A 16,763-nucleotide genomic window follows, 5' to 3' on the forward strand; every position below is an offset into this window, starting at 1 on the left:
AAAGAGAGATGAACTTAGATGAACTTTTCTTTATACTGTGTCAATCCTAATTACTGTTTGACCAGTTGGATCCAATGAAACATGGAAATGAGATCAAGCATGTGCGTATGACACGTGTAAACTAGACTACTTCCTCCTTCTCTCTTGCTTTCCTTTGCACAACAGGGCAGTCTGAAGACCTGGGTTCTGAGCTCATATCTGGTCCTCATGAGGTTAGCGATCTCATGTTGAAGGCTAGTGTGGCAGAGTGCTGAGAACTAGAATTCAGTGGTGCTTCACTGCAGGCGTCAGGCTAAACACTTTACATGCACTCGTTTTTGTCCTCACAACAGTTCTGTGATGTAAATGGTATTATCCCCTTTTTACAGATGAGGGAACTAAGCTAGTGAGAGTTAGGGAACTTGGCACAGGTTACACAGAAGAGAAATATTCTGAAGCTCAGATGAAGGAATGTGTAAGACAAATGTTTCTAAAATTGTAAAATGCTCTACAAATTTTAACTATCAATACTATTATATCATCCTCAGCAAAAAAGGTAAACATTTTTTCTTTCCAAGTGCTGTTTCCAGAGAGGCTTCTACTTATTCTGCATTAATATAGCAACTTCTTCCATCTCCAAAAAATGTAAGATTAGTATTAATACCTGCAGGTGTTCCAATGGCCTTACTGTCACAATGGCAGAAAGAGTTGTTTTGGCAGAGATGATGACAGATACAGGCGGAAAACAATAGGAAATCTACTCTCCTCGCCACTCTGTTAGGATTTAATAAAATCCACTGTGTTAATAACAGTGAATTTTATTGTATGTGTGGGAATCATTGGGCTGATAATGGCCCTGCATCATAATGGGTCTCTTGGGAAAGGTCACTCTTGGCTCTGTGACTTTACTGTCTTGTCTCTTTTCAGTCACACAGGCAGCACACACACAAGCTATTTGTCAACTTCACAGGCACTCAGCTGCAAACAGCAGCAACCCTCAGATTATCTTGATGGTTGGTGTGTCCTGAGAGATAAGACAGCTGCCTCACTCCTGAATGACTGGTGACTCCTCTAGAGGCTGTGGCCCTTTCTTTCATACAGAAGTTATCAGAGCACCCACCAATCAGTTCAGTGTTCCCTTGTGGTTGTAACTGCTATTAATACAATTAACCTTCTTATGGGAATATGATACCAGATAGCAGGGAAAAAGACGCACAACTTCATTCCCACGTTCTGACTAGGACTTTGTGGTTTATTACATCTTTTCTCAACCCAGTGTTACTAATGGTATTTCTATTTGACTCTTCTCAGAAGTCAAATCATCAAGTGATGCCCTTTGTTAATTCTCACGATCCTAACGTGTTATGATCCTCTTTTATTTAGTTGGGGAGACTGAAGGAATTCTCAGCAGGCCAATTTAGAAAGCACCAGAAAAACCCCTGGACTGAGAGATCTGATTACATGACACACGGTTTTAACTCTCCTTGTCCCACCCAGTGACCTCTTTCAGTGTCCCATGGTTCTTTCTCCATAAAAAAGAATTCACGTTTTAGGGATTTAATCAAGCCAGTGAAATATATCTAAGGTTGTATCTGTGATCCGTATTGACTCAAAATTGTTCTGCTGCACTGATGGGCTAGTCATGAGGTTTTCTCCTCTAAAATTCTTTAAGTCTGGGCACTGACGACCACGGGCTTTGGGGGCTTGCTGGTCCCATTTCTGGGACCTGGATTGTGCTTGCTTCTAACTTCAAAAAACTTGAGAGCAGGAGCCAATGAATTCTCAAAGGCATGGAACAGTCTTATTCTCCAAAGTCAGAGCTGAGGATCAGTTCAAAATCTGGAGGAAGGCTAGATGGGTTGTTAAGGGCAGGCCTTCCAGAGGTGGTTAGTTACCCTCATCTTGTTCATTATGGACTGAGACATTTGTCCTAGCCAGCTATTTCTTAAAGATACACTCCTGGTCATACAGTGTGTTCTAGAATACCTTTTTCCTTTTTATAATTGTTTCCTTTATTGATATTCTCATTTTGTTCATATGTTGTTTTCCTGACTTTCTTTAGCTCTTTGGTCATGTTTTACTTTAGTGATTTGAGTTTATTTAAGATTGGACTGCAAGGAGATCCACCCAGTCCATTCTAAAGGAGATCAGCCCTGGGATTTCTTTGGAAGGAATGATGCTAAAGCTGAAACTCCAGTACTTTGGCCACCTCATGCGAAGAGCTCACTCATTGGAAAAGAGTCTGATGCTGGGAGGGATTGGGGGCAGGAGGAGAAGGGGATGACAGAGGATGAGATGGCTGGATGGCATCACTGACTCGATGGACGTGAGTCTGAGTAAACTCTGGGAGTTGGTGATGGACAGGGAGGCCTGGCGTGCTGTGATTCACGGGGTCGCAAAGAGTTGGACACGACTGAGCGACTGAACTGAAGATTGTTTTAAAGTCTTAAGCTAGGGAGTCCAATGTCAAGGCTGGTTTTGGTCTAGTTATTTTATTCTAAAGGGATGGGCTATACTTTCCTGTTTCTTTGTGTGCCTTGTTTGTTGAAAACTGGGTATTTGAATATTATAATGGATAATCCGGAAACCAGCTTTTATGCCTTCTCTAGGATGTGCTGGTTCTTATTTTTTGACTATTGAAGGCTGTAGCAGTCTATTGTTTAGTGACTTTCCTGAACGATTTTTGCAAAGACTATATATCTTGTCATCCGTGGTCCTTGAAGTCTCCATTCCTTCAGAGATTTCTTTGAAGGCTAAGAAATAAAATAAAAATTTAAAAATGATCCCCCTCCAACACAGGAAAAAAAAAAAGACCAAAAAATCACACCAAATACCTCTCCCAGTCTTTGCTGATGGGCTCTGAACTAGGACATTCCAACACTTCTCCAGGCTCACCTTGAGTTTGGCAATTGACCTGAGATGAAAATTTAGGGTCTTCTCGAGTATTATCTGAGCGTGTGTCTTTCCCTGTACATGTGTGGGACTTTCTAAATTCCTGTGAGTATTCCTTGTATTGTTTAGTCGCTCAGTCATGTCTGACTCTTTGTGACCCCGTGGACTGTAGTCCACCAGGCTCCTCTGTCCCTGGGATTTCCCAGGCAAGAATACTGGCATAGGTTGCCATTTCCTTCTCCAGGGGGTCTTCCTGACCTGGAGATCGAACTGGTGTCTCCTGTATTGGCAGGTGGATTCTTTACCACTGAGCACCAGGAAAACCGTTGGGTGTTTTTGATTGTCCTAATTTCCCTTAAAACCTCTTTCAGTTTTTCCTCCAAAGTTTGGGTAGTCTGCTGTATGCCTGGACCCTAATCTTTTACCCCAGATATCTATGGGTTATTTGTATGCTTTGCAGCTTTTTTTGAACAATATATTCAGGTTTTCTGGCCCAAGTTCTCAGTCCAAACAGAGACAAGCACTTGATTTGGCCCTTCAGGTAGCCTCACACAAGTTGGAATAGACATAAACAATAATTCGCAAATAAAGTCTGCTTTTTCTGGAACCCAGGACCAGAGTCCACACTAGGAACATGGGCTACTGCTGTTTCAACACTGCCCTCATGCTGGGATGGGGGTGAGACAAGCACAGATAAAAAGGTCACAAAGCCTTCTTAGTTTGCAGGTTGTCTTTTTCTTGGTTTGGTCTTCATTTCGTTGCTGCAGACCTTTGTTTTCCAGAGTCCTGTCAAAGTTGATGCTGACAATTTCTATTTGTTTTTCAGTGTTTCAGTGGGGGCATGAGAGCTTGGAATTGCCTACTCAACCATTTTGCCATCATTATCATCATTAGCATTAACTATATTGGAATTTTTGGTTTACAAAGCCCCTCTAATTTCTGTGTTGAGTTGGCGTTTCTGGAGTAATTTGAGACTGACTTATTTGTCCAGTTTGTCTCTCCTCTTAGTTAAATATGTTATCAATTACGACCATAATTTCTTATTTATTTACATTTTTACTGGAGGACAGTTGACCTGCCACGCTGTTTCAGTTTCAGGTGTACAGCAAAGTGAACCAATTATAATCCACTCTTTCAGATTCTTTTCCCAAATAGGTCATTACAGAGTATTGAGTAGAGTTCCCGGGGTCTTATTAGTTATCTCTTTTTTTATATAGTAGTATGTATATATCAGTCTCAATCTCCCAATTTATCCCTCCCTGCCCTTTATCCCCTGGTAACCATATATTTGTTTTCTGCATTTGTAACTCTGTTTTGTAGATTAGTTCATTTGTACCTTAAGATTCCACATATAAGTGATATCATGTGGTATTTATGACCATAATGTCTACATTTGAGGTCCTGTAAATCAGTAGTTCTCAACCCTGGCTGCACATTATACCTACCTATGGGATTTTTAAAATGCAGAGATGCTCAGAATCCTCCTCTGACTTGAAAAATCTGAAACTGTGAGATTGAGTAGCAAAGTGAATAAACTCAACTAGGCTTCTCTTTAGAGTACCATCGTGAGGATAATACATTTTTAAACATGTAGTAAAGTACTGTGTACATCACTGTAGTACAGGCGCACCTCGGAGATACTGCAGATTCCCTTCCAGACCACTGCAAAAAAGCGAATATGCAATGAAACAAGTCACATGAATTTTTTGGTTTCCCAGTACCTAAAAGAGTTATATTTACACTATACCATAGTCTATCAGGGCTTCCCTGATAGCTCAGTGGGTAAAGAATCTGCCTGCTATGCAAGAGACACCAGTGACGTGGGTTCGATCCCTGGGTCAGGAAGATCCCCTGGAGGAGGAAATGGCAACCCACTCCAGTATTCTTGCCTGGAGAATCTCAGGGACAGAGGAGCCTGGTTACAGTCCATGGGTTACACAGAGTTGGACATGACTGAGCACATGGCTGCTGCTGGTACTGCTGCTAAGTCGCTTCAGTCGTATCCGACTCTGTGCGACCCCATAGACAGCAGCCCACCAGGCTCCCCCATCCCTGGGATTCTCCAGGCAAGAACACTGGAGTGGGTTGCCATTTCTTTCTCCAATGCATGAAAGTAAAAAGTGAAGTCGCTCAGTCGTGTCTAACTCTTAGCGACCCCATGGACTGCAGCCCACCAGGCTCCTCCGTCCATAGGATTTTCCAGGCAAGAGTACTGGAGTGGGGTGCCATTGTCTTCTCCGAGCACGTAGCCCACATATTCTATTAAGTATGCAGTAGCAGTATGTGTAAGGAAACCATGTACATACCTTAATTAAAAAATACTTCATTGCTAAAAAATGCTAAGCCCCATCTGAGCCTCCAATGAGGTTAGAACTTTTTTTCTGGTAGAGGGCCTTGCCTCAATGTTGATGGATGGTGCCTGATCTAGGTGGTGGTTGCTGAAGGCTGGAGTGAGTGTAACAGTTTCTTGAAATAAGACTGCAGTGAAGTTTACCTCATCAACTGACTTTTCCTTTCACAAATGATTTTTTTTGTAGCATTCAGTGCTGTTTGTTAGCATTCTACCCACAGTAATACTTTTTTCAAAACTGGAATCAGTCCTCTCAAACTATGTCACTGCTTTGTCAACTAAGTTTATGTAATGTTCTACATCTTTTGTTGTCATTTCAACAATCTTCACAGCATCTTCACCAGGAGTGGATTCTATCTCAAGAAAACACTTTCTTTGCTAATCCATAAGAAGCAACTCCTCATCCATTAGAGTTTTATCATGAAATTGCAGCAATTCAGTCACATCTTCAGACTCCACTTCTAGTTCTCTTGCTAATTCTGCCACATCTGCCGTGACTTTCTCCAGTGCAGTCTTGAACCCCTCAAAGTCACCCATGAGGTTTGGAATCAAGTTCTTCCTGACTCCTGTTAAGGTTGATATTTTGACCTCTTCCCGTGAATCATGTTCTTAATGGCACGCAGAATGTTTTCTTGTTTCCAGAAGGTTTTTAAATATACTTTGCCCTTATTCATCAGAGGAATCGCCATCTATGGCAGCTGTATGTGCATGCTCAGTTGTGTCTGACTCTTTGCGCCCCTGTGGACAGTAGCCCGCCAGGCTCCTCTCTCCATGGGATTTTCCAGGCAAGAATCCTGAAGTGGGTTGCCATTTCCTTCTCCAAGGGATCTTTGTGACCCAGGGAATCAAACTCGCACCTCCTGAATTGGCAGGCAGATTCTTTACCACTGCACCATCTGGGAAGCCCAGTGGCAGCTATAGTCTTACAAAATGTATGTTAGAGAATAAGACTTGAAAGTCGAAATTACCCCTTGATCCAAGGGCTGCATGATGGAAGTTGTGTTGACAGACATGAAAACCTGGATCTCATTGTCCATCTCCATCAGAGCTCTTGGGTGACCAGGTCCATGTCAATAAGCAACAATATTTTGAAAGGAATCTTTTTTCTCAACAGTTAGTCTCAACAGTGGGCTGAAAATATTCAGTGAACCGTGTTGTAAACAGATGTGCTGTCTTCCAGGCTTTGTGGTTCCATTGGCAGAACACAGACAGAGTAGATTTAGCATAATTCTTAATTCATAGAATTTTCAGAATGATAAATGAGCATTGATTCTAACTTCGAGTCCTCAGGTGCACTAGCCCCTAACAAGAGAGTCAGCCTGTACTTTGAAGCTTTAAAGCCAGGCATTCACTTCTCTTCTCTGGCTAAGTCCTTGATGGCACCTTCTTCCAACAGAAGCCTGTTTGGCTTGCTTTGAAAATCTATTGTGTAGTGTAGCCTTCTTCATTGATGATCTTATCTAGATCTTCTGGATAACTTGCTACAGCTTCTTCATGGGCACTTGCTGCTTCACCTTGCCCTTGAATGTTTCTTAAATCTCACGAGCTAACTCTGCCACCTTTAAATATTTCTTCTGCAGATTCCTCACCTTCTTCTTCAGCCTTCCTAGAACTGAAGAGAGTTGGGGTCTTGCTGTAGATTAGGCTTTGACTTAAGGGAATATTGTGGCTGGTTTGATCTCTCCAGGGCACTAAGCTTTCTCTTTATCAACAATAAGGCAGTTTTGATTTCCTATCATTCATCTGTTCGCTGGAGCAGCGAACTTGTAAAAATCTTTCAAGAACTTCTGCTTTGCATTCACAACTTGGTGAACTGTTTGGCACAAGAGGCCTAGTTTTGGCTTTTCTTGATTTTGGATGTGCCTTCCTTGCTCAGCTTATGGTTTCCAGCTCCTAAGTTAAGGTGAGAGATATGCAGCTCTTCTTTTTTTACTTGAGAACTTAGTGGTCAAGTAGGGTTATTGACTGGCTTAATTTCAAAATTGTTGTCTCAGGGAATAGGAAGTCCTGAGGAAAGGGAGAGAGAGAGGTGGAGCAGTCAGAAGACACAACACTTGTGGGTTAAGTTTGCTGTCTTATATGGGCGCAGGTTGTGATGCCCCAGAACAATAACATCAAAGATCGCTGATCGCAAGTCACTATAACACACACAATAATAATGAAAATGTTTAATATTCTGAGAATTATGAAATGTGATACAGAGACACTAAGTGAGCAAATACTGCTGGGAAAATGGCATCGATACACTTATTCGACCAAGGGTTGCCACGAACTTCAGTTTGTAAAAAAACATATTATCTGTGAAGCTGATAAAATGAGGTATGCTTGTAAAATGTAAGTATAGCTCATTATTGAATAATGAAATTAAAATTTACTTATGGAAAATCTAACATTTTTTTGGTAAATCTAACATTTTTATTCTTAAATATTTTGTTTCAATAAAGATTGAACATACTATTTGAAGTTAATCAGTGATTAACTTTGGCAACAGTAATGTGTGCATACTTGAATTAGTTTTTCTAATTGTGTACTTATTGCATATATGTATGTATGTCTATTTCTATTTGTGCATATACATATTTAGGTAGTTATTTTAAAAGGTAAAATCTTTACAGTGTTTAATGTGATGTTTAATTTTTCATTATTATATATTGACTGGAAAAAAGGAGCAATAAAATATATCTCTGGAGAAGGCAATGGCACCCCACTCCAGTACTCTTGCCTGGAAAATCCCACGGACAGAGGAGCCTGGTAGGCTGCAGTCCATGGGGTCGCTGGGAGTCGGACACGACTGAGCAACTTCACTTTCACTTTTCACTTTCATGCATTGGAGAAGGAAATGGCAACCCACTCCAGTGTTCTTGCCTGGAGAATCCCAGGGACGGGGGAGCCTGGTGGGCTGCCGTCTATGGGGTTGCACAGAGTTGGACACGACTGAAGTGACTTAGCAGCAGCAGCAAAATATATCTCTAATTATCATACTAAGTGAAGTAAGTCAGAAAGCAAAATACAAATATGTATGATATCACTTATATGTGAAATCTAAAATATGACACAAATGGACCTATCTACGAAACAAAACAGACTCAAAGACACAGCGAATTTGTGGTTGCCCAGGGGTTGGGAAGTGCGAGAGGGATGGACTGGGAGGTTGGGATTAGCAGATACAAACCATTATATGGAGAACGGATAAACAACAAGGCCCTACTGTATAGCACAGGGAAGTGTATTCAACATCCAGCGATAAACTGTAATGGAAAAGAATTTTTAAAATAGTATGTATATATGTAACTGAATCTCTTTGCTGTGCAGCAGGAATTAATACAATATTATAAATCAATTATACTTCAATAAAAGTTTACACAAAAAACTCTATCAGTGCCTAAGAAATGTATAACATAAAAAGATGTTGACTAAATAAAAAAAATTTTAATGTATCCCTAAATATATAGTTCTGTGGCCAGCAGTATTGTGAAAATATTTTTATGTATGCTTAGTGTCCTTACAGACTTTTGATTTTCAGGAAATATCAGTTTAAAGTAAATCATTAATTCAAAATGATAAAGATTCTTCTAGAGAAGAGACGTCAGGGACTTCCCTGGTGGTCCAGTGGTTAGGACTCAGCTTCCAGTGCAGTGGGTATGTGTTTGTCCCTGGTCAGGAAACTAAGATCCCGCATCCCACCTGACATCAGGCCCTACTGAGTCTCGGGCTCTCACAGCGTCCCTCACAACCTTCCTACTGTTGATCTCTGCACTAGTGTTTTTAAGTTAGCTCCCTTTCTAAAGTCAAGAGCTGTCTAGACCCTCCTTCTTCATGGTTTCCCTGGTGGCTCAGATGGTAAAAGCGTCTGCCTACAATGCAGGAGACCTGGGTTTGATCTCTGGTTGGGAAGATCCCTGGAGAAGGAAATGGCAGCCCACTCCACTACTCTTGCCTGGAAAATCCCATGGACAGAGGAGCCTGATAGGCTACAGTCCATGGGGTCGCAAAGAGTTGGACATTGCTGAGTGACTTCACTTCACTCTAGATAGATTAGATAAATTGACTAGATAAAGCCATTTATCATTGTTTAAAAAAATTATTTTATTTAAGTATAGCTGATTTATAGTGTAGTGTCAATTACTCAGTTCAGTTCAGTCACTCAGTCGTGTCCGACTCTTTGCGACCCCATGAATCGAAGCACGCCAGGCCTCCCTGTCCATCACCAACTCCCAGAGTTCACTCAGACTCATGTCCATCGAGTCAAGGATGCCACCCAGCCATCTCATCCTCTGCTGTCCCCTTCTCCTCCTGCCCCCAATCCCTCCCAGCATCAGAGTCTTTTCCAGTGAGTCAACTCTTTGCATGAGGTGGCCAAAGTACTGGAGTTTCAGCTTTAGCATCATTCCTTCCAAAGAAATCCCAGGGCTGATCTCCTTCAGAATGGACTGGTTGGATCTCCTTGCAGTCCAAGGGACTCTCAAGAGTCTTCTCCAACACCACAGTTCAAAAGCATCAATTCTTCGGCGCTCAGCCTTCTTCACAGTCCAACTCTCACATCCATACATGACCACAGGAAAAACCATAGCCTTGACTAGACGGACCTTTGTTGGCAAAGGAATGTCTCTGCTTTTCAATATGCTATCTAGGTTGGTCATAACTTTCCTTCTAAGGAGTCAATTTCTAGTGTACAGCAAAGTGATTCAGTTATATGTATTTATATATGTATATAGATGAATTCTTTTTCATATTTTTTTCCATTTTGGTTTATCACAGGATATTGAATATAGTCCCTGGTGTCATTCGTTTTTTTTTTTTTTTTTTTTTAGAGACCCTTTTTAAAAAGGGCTTGGGCAAAAAAGAGAAAATGTAATGCTTTTTTTTTGTTCGGTAGAGGCACATTACTATTTGCTCCCTTAAGAAGGAATTTCAAGGAGAAGGCCTCAGAACATTTTTAAACCAGTGTCATGAATGCTTCCTTTTAATAAAAGAACCCCTCCTAAAATAATGCTGTCCTCAAGAGGATCATCTGATAGATTTTTTGCTACCTTCTTCTTTCTACTATGGAGAAGGAAATGGCAACCCACTCCAGTGTTCTACTATATTTGTATAATCATTGTGGTGAGATTATTGGAGAAATAGATGCTGTGATAGAATTTTCATGGTAAGGGCAATTTCTTTCCACCCTCAAACCCACCTTTCCTGCATGCACATACAGCATTATCTCTATATTTGTGCTTTAACTTGCACCGTGCTATCTTTATTGTTTTTATTGGCAGGTGCACCAGTTGACTTCCTCTATGACAAATGTTCGCTACATTTTTAGAATTTCCAGTTGCGCCCCATCTTTTTTTCACCTTGGTTAGAGGGGCAAGGATCAAAGCACAGAACTGGGCCAGTCACTGCTTATGTTTGTGCTTTATCTCATTAAGTGCTGATCACCAGGAAAGCAAACAGCCTGTCATGAAATTTGCCTTGCAAACAATATAACAAAGAAATCTCATGAAAAGAGGCTGAACAGAAGGTGTGTTTAATCTGTTGCGGTGTTGGTTTCAGCCCCAGTTTCAGACTGAGAACGATGATACTTGGGAAAAAATTGGGAGTCTGCCTGCGGGCAACATTCACCCCTGATGCAGAGATTGCTACAGAAATCTAACCGTTGGAAGTTTTCAACATACAAATCAGGATTTATTAAAGGAATTAATATCTCTGAAGGCTCACAAAGCAATTCTGTTTTCCTGCAAGATGGATGAAAGGCAGAGATTTCAAAACATTTGCTAGAAAACATCAATAGCCAATCCTGCTGATTTAATTTTTTCAATCCCTCAGGCATCAAAAGAAGTTGTGACTTGTCCACATTTGCCTCGGAAGCAAAGCAATATTGTAAATTAAAGATGGCTGGAGCTTAGCTGGCTGCATTTCATTTTTAATTAGTTGGCGCTTCACAATATTTTTCAATGTTTCTTAAGCTCAGAAGCTAAGGAACTTCCTCCTCACATTTGTTGGGATGAGAGTGTGGAACATACAGGTGATATTCACTTACACACCCACGAGAAAATTCTCAGACTTAGCTGTCCATCCCAAACATGAAAAGAATTGGTATTTAGTCAGATCCATTCCTCCTCTTTATTCTTGAGCAAGCAGAGATTTCTGATTCCTTTTAACCAGTTGAGAACGCAGACATAACCTCCCCAGAGATCAGTGCTGGAAATTAAAGCAAATTCTGACAAACTGTAGCAAAAGCAACAGATTTTGCTTTGGGCATTTTGTTGAAGTGTGTGGCTAATTTGTAGGATGGAGATGTTGGAATGGTGTTTTCCCTATGATAATAAAAATGAAAAAGTCATGTAATATATGAGACTAATCTTTTATTCATTCAAAATATATCTGTAGACTACTCTGTCAGGCACTGTTTTAAGCAATTGAGATAAAGTGATGAAGAGGAAGTCAAGATTCTGGACCTCATGAAGCTTGCATTCATTGGTAGAAATATTTCAGCCTAAAAAATACTCTGTAAATAGAAAGGCAAATTCTGGGAGAACATGGATCCTATCAAGGTAGCATCAGATTTTCAAGAACATGTGACAATATTAGTGTATCTAAATCTGTAATCTTATCAATTATACTTAAATGTACATGAAGAACATGTTAAAAAGAACCCTAAGAAAAGGAGACATAAAGAATAGGAATTTGCCAGTATATCTTCAGGGCATTGGGCACGGGGCCTCTGACTGGCAGCTTCCAGTCCCCTTTGCAAGTCAGCCTTGAGAGTGGAGGTGAAACTGTCAGACTAGCTTGATGCCATTAGTAAAGGTCTGTCAACTAACTTTCACTGCTATGATTCCAAGGTGATCAAGCAACCTTCGGGTATAATGTGGCTACCCTTATGAGGCTTCCTACAGGGAGAGAATGTATTAAGTACTCCAGTCCTTTTATGTTAGAGTTCTCACTACGTGTATAGCAGCATTCTGGTTTGCATTTAAATATCATGGGAATTTGGTTACCGTGAATCTGAACATCTTTGGGTATTCTGATGAAACTGGATTTCTAGAACTGTATAACTGAAATTCAGACCCTCAAATAGTGTTTTCCCAAGGGTGGTTTTAAATTTTCTAAATATTAGTCGTTCAGTTGTGTCTGACTCTTTGTGACCCCATGAGCTGCAGCCCATCCGGCTCCTCTGTCCATGAATTCTCCAGGCAAGAATATTGGAGTGAGTTGCCACTTCCTTCTCCAGGGGATCCTCCCAGTGCAGGGATTGAACGCAGATCTCTTGCATTGCAGGCAGATTCTTTACTGTCTGAGCCACTAGGGAAGCCCACTTAAAATTTCTGGTATGAGGGAAAAGCAACAAATAACATACAAGGGAACTTCCCTAAGATGATCAGCTGATTTCTCAGCAGAAACTCTGCAGACCAGAAGGGAGTGGCATGATATATTAAAAGTGATGATAGGGAAGAACCTACAGCCAAGAATTCTCTACCCAGCAAGGTTCTCATTCAGTTTCAACGGAGGAATCAAAAGCTTTATAGAGGAGCAAAAGCTGAGAGAATTCAGCATGACAAGACTAGCTTCGCAACAAATGCTAAAGGAACTTCTATAGACAGAAAAGGCCACAGCTGGAAACAAGAAAATTACGAATAAAAAGCTCACTGGTAAAGGCAAACATATAGTAAAGGTAGGAAGTAATCTGCACACAAATATGATATCAAAACCAGCAATTATGAGAGGAGAGGTAAATGCAGGATACTAGAAATGCATCTTAAATTAAACAACCAGCAACTTAAAATGTCCTTGTTTACATACAGACTGTTATGTGAGCTTCACTGCTGGTTTAGATGGTAAAGGATCTACCTGCAATGCGAGAGACTGAGTTTGATACCTGGGTTAGAAGATTCCCTGGAGAAGGGATGGCTACCCACTCCAGTTTTCTTGCCTGGGGAATTCCATGGACAGAGGAGCCTGGCAGCTTGTACAGTCCATAGGGTTGCAAGGAGCTAGACATGACTGAGCAGCTAACACTTTCACTTTCAGACTGCTATGTAACTTTTCTGACATGAGAGTCACCTAACCCAGGGGCTTTGTTAAACATACAGATTCCTGGACCCATATTATGCTTATCCTGAGTCAGAAACTTTGAAAAGGGGCTGCACATCTGCATTTTACTAAGGTCCCCAAATGATTCCAGAGCACAGTAAAGCTTGAGGGTCACTGCCTGAGAAGCTCTGGATCAGTGCCACTGAAGCCCTGTTAGGACATTTAACCCTTTTCCTAGATAACATCTTCATCTTTGTAATCACAACAAAATATTTCAGCGAACCACTGTCCAGGCTGGGTGGCTCTCCCAGTCTGGCTTCCTTACTTTCTGGTCTCATTTCTCACTTCTCCTCTCAACCTTCTGTGCTTCAACAATCTGAATAGGCATCTTACATGAAACCTGGCAACCTGGAGGGGTTTTGTTTTGTTTTGTGGAGAAGCAATAAATAGCATCCTGATTACAGGCCTGAGTTCTAACACAACTGAGGAAGATAGAGGAGGGAGTTTGAGAGCAAAATAACACTTTTTAATCACTATCACTGCAGATGGTGACTGCAGCCATGAAATTAAAAGACGCTTACTCCTTGGAAGGAAAGTTATGACCAACCTAGACAGCATATTAAAAAGCAGAGACATTACTTTGCCAACAAAGGTCTGTCTAGTCAAGGCTATGGTTTTTCCAGTAATCATGTATGGATGTGAAAGTTGGACTACAAAGAAAGCTGAGCCCCAAAGAATTGATGCTTTTGAACTGTGGTGTTGGAGAAGGCTCTTGAGAGTCCCTTGGACTGCAAGGAGATCCAACCAGTCCATCCTAAAGGAGATCAGTCCTGGGTGTTCATTGGAAGGACTGATGTTGAAGCTGAAATTCCAATACTTTGGCTGCCTCTTGTGAAGGGCTGACTCATTTGAAAAGATCCTGATGCTGGGAAAGATTGAGGGCAGGTGGAGAGGGGACGACAGAGGATGAGATGGTTGGATGGCATCACCGACTCAATGGGCATGAGTTTGGGTAAACTCTGGGAGTTGGTGATGGACAGGGAGGCCTGGCATGCTGCAGTCCATGGGGTTGCAAAGAGTTGGATAAGACTGAGCAACTAAACTGAAACTGATTCCTAATGGTGACTAGGTTGGAGAATGTGGCTTACATGTGGAAAATAGGGGCTTCTTAATTCTAAATTCCAGAATTAGACACTCTTACCCACCTGTCCCGGGAAGAAATGGATAACTACTCGCCTATTCTCTCAGGGACAATCAGTGACTTCTATGCTTGGGTAAGGCCAAGAGCTGACCAGGTTGATCAGAAAGAGGAGAAAGGAAGAAGGTGGCTGAGCTAAACATACCAAGTTCTGGTCCCTAATGCATCAATCAAATGACATCATCCTTCTTTCCCTAGTGAAGCATGAGTAAAGGAGGGAAAGGAAGGAGTCTAGTAATGTCACCATAACAGATGTCCCTTGACACAAAATAAGGTATCAGGAGTGGGGAGCAGATGCTCCCCTGACAGCATGACTGTTCTTGGTGGCTGAGATACCCTATTGCTCCCCACTCCTTCCCCTTATTTTATATGCTTCACTCCACTCATCTTGCAAGATGCAGCTCAAATGTTAACACCTCTGTGAAGCTTGAGGGAACTGAAGGGAACACTCCTTTTATGCTGTCATAGGACTTTGAGCAACTTTTACCTGATACTTGTCATAGCATGTACTTATGTGCCTTCCCATGTGAGTGCAGGGACTGTGGCTTATATGTCTTTATATTTCCATAGAAGGTATTTGATAAATTTTTGCTGGATGACTGTGAAAATGTTGGTAAACTCAGATATATTTAAATTCATATACGTTTATAATACTATGAGTTATAGAAATAATATTATCATATATTCTATTCTATTATAATATATAACTAATAAAATAAACTTTATACTTCTATAATGTGCATTATATAAATGATATATTGTACAAATAATACAAATGTTGTTAAATTAGTATTTTTAAAGAGTTTTTGATATGGACAATGTTTTAAAAGTCTTGTTTGAATTTGTTACATTACTTTTGTTTTATGTCTTGGTTTTTTTGGCCATGAGGCATGTGGGATCTTAGTGCTCCAGCCAGGGATGGAAGCTGCACCCCCTGCTTGGAAGGCAAAGTCCTAACCACTGGACCACCAGGGAAGTCCTAGTATTAGTATTTTTAGGTCTTCATTTTAACACCAAGATCAATAAGAAGACTATCAAGTATTTTCCTTTACCAGTCAGTTCAGTCGCTCAGTCGTGTCTGACTCTTTGCAACCCCATGGACTGCAACACTCCAGGCTTCCCTGTCCATCACCAATGCCTGGAGCTTGCTCAAATTCATGTCCAGTCAGTGATGCTATACAACCATCTCATCCTCTGTCATCCCCTCTTCTCCTGCCTTCAATCTTTCCTAGCATCAGGATCTTTTCTAATGAGTCAGTTCTTCACATCAGGTGGCCAAAGTATTGGAGCTTCAGCTTCAGCATCAGTCCTTCCAATGCATATTCAGGATTGATTTCCTTTAGGATGGACTGGCTGGATCTCTGTGCAGTCCAAGGGACTCTCAAGAGTCTTCTCCAATACCACATTTCAAAAGCATCAATCCTTTGGCACTCAGCCCTCTTTATGGTCCAACTCTCACATCCATACATGACTACTGGAAAAACCATAGCTTTGACTATATGGATCTTTGTCAGCAAAGTAATGTCTTTGCTTTTTAATATGCTGTGTAGGTTTGTCCCAGCTTTTCTTCCAAGGAGCAAGTGTTTTTTAATTTCATGGCTGTAGCCACCATCTGCAGTGATTTTGGTCCCCCCAAAATAAAGTCACTGTTTCCACTGTTTCCCCATCTATTTGCCATGAAGTGATGGGACTGAATGCCATGATCTTAGTTTTTTTGAATGTTGAATTTTAGGCCAGCTTTTTCACTCTCTTCTTTCACTTTCATCAAGAGGCTCTTCAGTTTCTCTTGGGTTTTTGACATAATAGAAGTGGTGTCATCTGCACATCTGAGGTTATTGATATTTCTCCTGGCAATCTTGATTCCAGCTTGTGCTTCTTCCAGCCCAGCATTTCTCATGATGTACTCTGCATATAAGTTAAATAAACAGGGTGACAACATACAGCCTTGACGTACTGCTGTCTCAATTTGGAACCAGTCCATTGTTCCATGTCCAGTTCTACTGTTGCTTCTTGATCTGTATACAGATTTCTCAGGAGGCAGGTAAAGTGGTTTGGTACTCCCATCTCTTTAAGAATTTCCACAGTTTGTTGTGATCCACACAGTCAAAAGCTTTAGCGTAGTCAATGAAGCAAAAGTAGGTATTTTTCTGGAATTCCTTTGCTTTTTCACTGATCCAGCGGATGTTGGCAATTTGATCTCTGGTTCCTCTGCCTTTTCTAAATCCTGTTGAACATCTGGAAGTTCTTGGTTCATGTACTGTTGAAGCCTGGGTTGGAGAATTTTGAACATGACTTTGCTAGCATGTGCTGCTGCTGTGAGATGAG

This window comes from Bos indicus x Bos taurus, chromosome 21 (genome assembly GCF_003369695.1).
Source record: "Bos indicus x Bos taurus breed Angus x Brahman F1 hybrid chromosome 21, Bos_hybrid_MaternalHap_v2.0, whole genome shotgun sequence".
Taxonomy (NCBI): Eukaryota; Metazoa; Chordata; class Mammalia; order Artiodactyla; family Bovidae; genus Bos; species Bos indicus x Bos taurus.